The sequence below is a fragment of the Scyliorhinus torazame genome, unplaced genomic scaffold (assembly GCF_047496885.1).
Source record: "Scyliorhinus torazame isolate Kashiwa2021f unplaced genomic scaffold, sScyTor2.1 scaffold_1159, whole genome shotgun sequence".
In the NCBI taxonomy this organism is placed as follows: domain Eukaryota; kingdom Metazoa; phylum Chordata; class Chondrichthyes; order Carcharhiniformes; family Scyliorhinidae; genus Scyliorhinus; species Scyliorhinus torazame.
The window spans coordinates 5,001-10,000 of record NW_027308886.1 but is presented as its reverse complement, the minus strand read 5'-3'; positions in this window follow the sequence as shown (position 1 = coordinate 10,000).

The following is a 5,000-nucleotide window of genomic DNA, read 5'->3' as shown; positions in this document are numbered from 1 at the left end:
GACTTGCCACTGCCTGGAACTGCCTCCACAGGCTAAGTCCGACTGGTTTATGACTTGCCACTGTCTCCACCAGCCTCCACAGGCTAAGTCCGACTGGTTTATGATTTGCCACTGTCTCCACTGGTTCATGACTTGCCACTGCCTGGCCCTGCCTCCACAGGCTGAGTCCGACTGGTTTATGATTTGCCACTGGTTCATGACTTGCCACTGCCTGGACCTGCCTCCACAGGCTGAGTCCGACTGGTTTATGATTTCCCACTGGTTCATGACTTGCCACTGCCTGGACCTGCCTCCACAGGCTGAGTCCGACTGGTTTATGATTTGCCACTGGTTCATGACTTGCCACTGCCTGGCCCTGCCTCCACAGGCTGAGTCCGACTGGTTTATGATTTGCCACTGGTTCATGACTTGCCACTGCCTGGACCTGCCTCCACAGGCTGAGTCCGACTGGTTTATGATTTGCCACTGGTTCATGACTTGCCACTGCCTGGACCTGCCTCCACAGGCTTAAGTCCGACTGGTTTATGACTTGCCACTGTCTCCACTGGTTCATGACTTGCCACTGCCTGGCCCTGCCTCCACAGGCTGAGTCCGACTGGTTTATGATTTCCCACTGGTTCATGACTTGCCACTGCCTGGACCTGCCTCCACAGGCTGAGTCCGACTGGTTTATGATTTCCCACTGGTTCATGACTTGCCACTGCCTGGACCTGCCTCCACAGGCTGAGTCCGACTGGTTTATGATTTGCCACTGGTTCATGACTTGCCACTGCCTGGCCCTGCCTCCACAGGCTGAGTCCGACTGGTTTATGATTTGCCACTGGTTCATGACTTGCCACTGCCTGGACCTGCCTCCACAGGCTGAGTCCGACTGGTTTATGATTTGCCACTGGTTCATGACTTGCCACTGCCTGGCCCTGCCTCCACAGGCTGAGTCCGACTGGTTTATGATTTGCCACTGGTTCATGACTTGCCACTGTCTCCACCAGCCTCCACAGGCTAAGTCCGACTGGTTTATGATTTGCCACTGTCTCCACCAGCCTCCACTGGTTCATGACTTGCCACCGACTCGGCCAGCCTCCCCAGGCGAAGCGCGGGCGTTTGGTGACAATTCCAAGGCAGACCAAGGCAAACACGGCCCCTTGCGCGGCGGGGAGCCGTGCCCGGCCTCGGCGGGGCGTCGGGCCGCCGTTTGGAGCGCCGGCCGAAAACCCGAAAAAAGGGCGAAAATCGGAAAGAATTCGCGCCCGATCGGGCCGAGCGGCCGGCGGGGCGGCAGCCCGGGTCGGTCTCCGCAGACCTGGAGGCTCGAGGGGACCTTTCCGACCAAAGTCCATTTCTCGATTTTCCACCTCCTACCAATCTGCAGGTACCCCGCCAACCCCTCGGGACGCCAAACGCAAATGGCAAATCGGCGGGAGGGCGCCCGGTAGTCCATCCGAGGAAGGCGCTCCAAGTCCCCGCAGATCGGCTTTTTCAAAACCTCATCGGCACTACCGAGGGCAAGTGGTTAACCAGCTGTCCGAGACACTCGACCACAAATGCAAGTGGCAGCTCGGCGGGACCAATCCGCTCCCTTTAGCGGGAACACCCCCACTGTGTCCCCGGTACCACGGCTGGACACGACCTCATACACTTCCGAGGGCAAGTGATTAACTAACGGTAGGGTGCACTTTTCATATATGCACGTGCCCCATCGGCGGGACCAATCCACTCCTCCGTTCCGCTCTCCTGCAACCTTGGCCCCGGTAAAGCGGCGGCACAGGACCTCATAGACCTCCTGGAAGTCGCCAGAGGCTAAGTCCGACTGGTTTATGACTTGCCACTGCCTGGCCCTGCCTCCACAGGCTAAGTCCGACTGGTTTATGATTTGCCACTGGTTCATGACTTGCCACTGCCTGGCCCTGCCTCCACAGGCTGAGTCCGACTGGTTTATGACTTGCCACTGCCTGGACCTGCCTCCACAGGCTAAGTCCGACTGGTTTATGACTTGCCGCTGCCTGGACCAGCCTCCACAGGCTAAGTCCGACTGGTTTATGACTTGCCACAGTCTCCGCCAGACTCCACTGGTTCATGACTTGCCACCGCCTCGACCAGCCTCCCCAGGCTAAGTCCGAGCGTTGCGGTGGCCATGCCAGTGCCGACGAGGTCTGATCCGGTCCCTCGCGCTCCGGGGAGCCGTGCCCGGCCTCGGCGGGGCGTCGGGCCGCCGTTTGGAGCGCCGGCCGAAAACCCGAAAAAAGGGCGAAAATCGGAAGAAATTCGCGCCCGATCGGGCCGAGCGGCCGGCGGGGCGGCAGCCCGGGTCGGTCTCCGCAGACCTGGAGGCTCGAGGGGACCTTTCCGACCAAAGTCCATTTCTCGATTTTCCACCTCCTACCAATCTGCAGGTACCCCGCCAACCCCTCGTGACGCCAAACGCAAGTGGCAGACCAGCGGGACGGACCACCGGTAGTCATGCCGGGAATGAGGTCTCGGCGTCGGCATAAGGTGGGTGGATCGGACCCCATCCGGCCTACGGTTCTTTTTCAAAACGGCGCCCCCGGCCCCCGCCGGCGGCGGCCTTGGCGGCCGGGTGGGCGCCCCTCCTCGAATCGCCACCCTGCCCCGGGGTGAGCCGCTTCGCCGCCGCCCGGCGCCGTCAACAACCTTGTCCTGGTTTATGACTTGTCACCGCCGCTGGTTTATGACTTGTCACCGCCGCTGGTTTATGACTTGTCACCGCCGCTGGTTTATGACTTGTCAGCACCGGCGGACGGCCTCTCGCCGCCCTTTGGACGCCCCGGCGGCGGACCGTGACCCCCCACGGCTGGCCCGCGCGGGGCCCGCCACCCGCCCAAGGGGCGCCCCCTGCCGTTCGCCCACCTAACGCACGGCTGGAACAGCACCAAGCCCCGCAGCCGGCCAACGGCGGCACACACTGACCGCAGCCCACCGGAGGCACGTCGGGCCGTGGCCGTACCCCGCCCGACAGCGCCCCCTGCGGGCCACGGACCAGGCGGACGTTGGGACGAGACGATCCCCGGCCGAGGCGCTCTCTGAGCCCGCCAGGGACCGGTGCACCGCCGGCGGACGCTGCACCCGGTACACGAGCGCCCTCTGCCCGCCGGGGACCGGTGCACCGCCGGGGGAGTCTGCACCGGGCCCAGGAGCTCCCTCTGCCCGCCAGGAACCGGGGGGACCGCCGGCGGAGGCTGCACCGGGCCCAGCAGGTCACTCTGCCCGCCAGGGACCGGGGGGACCGCCGGCGGAGGCTGAGCCCGGCCCAGGAGCTCCCTCTGCCCGCCAGGAACCGGGGGGACCGCCGGCGGAGGCTGAACCCGGCCCAGGAGGTCACTCTGCCCGCCAGGGACCGGGGGGACCGCCGGCGGAGGCTGCACCGGGCCCACGAGCTCCCTCTGCCCGCCAGGGACCGGGGGGACCGCCGCCGGAGGCTGCACCCGGCCCAGGAGCTCCCTCTGCCCGCCAGGGACCGGGGGGACCGCCGGCGGAGGCTGCACCCGGCCCAGGAGGTCCCTCTGCCCGCCAGGGACCGGGCGGACCGCCGGCGGAGGCTGCACCGGGCCCAGGAGCTCCCTCTGCCCGCCAGGGGCCGGGGGGACCGCCGCCGGAGGCTGCACCGGGCCCAGGAGCTCCCTCTGCCCGCCAGGGGCCGGGGGGACCGCCGCCGGAGGCTGCACCCGGCCCAGGAGCTCCCTCTGCCCGCCAGGGACCGGGGGGACCGCCGGCGGAGGCTGCACCGGGCCCAGGAGCTCCCTCTGCCCGCCAGTGACCGGGGGGACCGCCGCCGGAGGCTGCACCCGGCCCAGTAGCTCCCTCTGCCCGCCAGGGACCGGGGGGTCCTCCGGCGGAGGCTGCACCCGGCCCAGGAGGTCCCTCTGCCCGCCAGGGACCGGGGGGACCGCCGGCGGAGGCGGCACCGGGCCCAGGAGCTCCCTCTGCCCGCCAGGGACCGGGGGGACCGCCGCCGGAGGCTGCACCCGGCCCAGGAGCTCCCTCTGCCCGCCAGGGACCGGGGGGTCCGCCGGCGGAGGCTGCACCCGGCCCAGGAGGTCCCTCTGCCCGCCAGGGACAGGGTGTAACGCCGGCGGAGGCTGCCTCCGGCCCAGGAGGTCCGTCTGCCCGCCAGGGACCGGGGGGACCGCCGAGGAGTCTCTGCCCGTCCCAGATACTCCCTATCCCTACCCCTAACCGTATCCCTAACCCTATCGCCTAACCCTAACCCTATCCCTAACCCTAACCCTAACCCTATCCCTAACTCTAACCCCATCGCCTAACCCTAACCCTATCCCTAACCCTATCCCTAACCCTAACCCTATCCCTAACCCTAACCCTATCCCTAACCCTAACCCTATCCCTAACGCTAACCCTAACCCTATCCCTAACCCTAACCCTAACCCTAACCCTATCCCTAACCCTAACCCTAACCCTATCCCTAACCCTATCGCCTAACCCTAACCCTATCCCTAACCCTATCGCCTAACCCTAACCCTAACCCTAACCCTATCCCTAACCCTAACCCTATCCCCTAACCCTAAACCTATCCCTAACCCTAACCCTAACCCTAGCTCTAACCCCATCGCCTAACCCTAACCCTATCCCTAACCCTAACCCTATCCCTAACCCTAACCCTAACCCTAACCCTAACCCTATCGCCTAACCCTATCCCTAACCCTAACCCTATCCCTAACCCTAACCCTAACCCTATCCCTAACCCTAACCCTATCCCTAACCCTAACCCTATCGCCTAACCCTAACCCTATCCCTAACCCTAACCCTATCGCCTAACCCTAACCCTATCCCTAACCCTAACCCTATCGCCTAACCCTAACCCTATCCCTAACCCTAACCCTATCCCTAACCCTAACCCTAACCCTATCCCTAACCCTAACCCTAACCCTATCCCTAACCCTAACCCTAACCCTATCCCTAACCCTATCGCCTAACCCTATCCCTAACCCTAACCCTATCCCTAACCCTATCGCCTAACCCTAAACCGA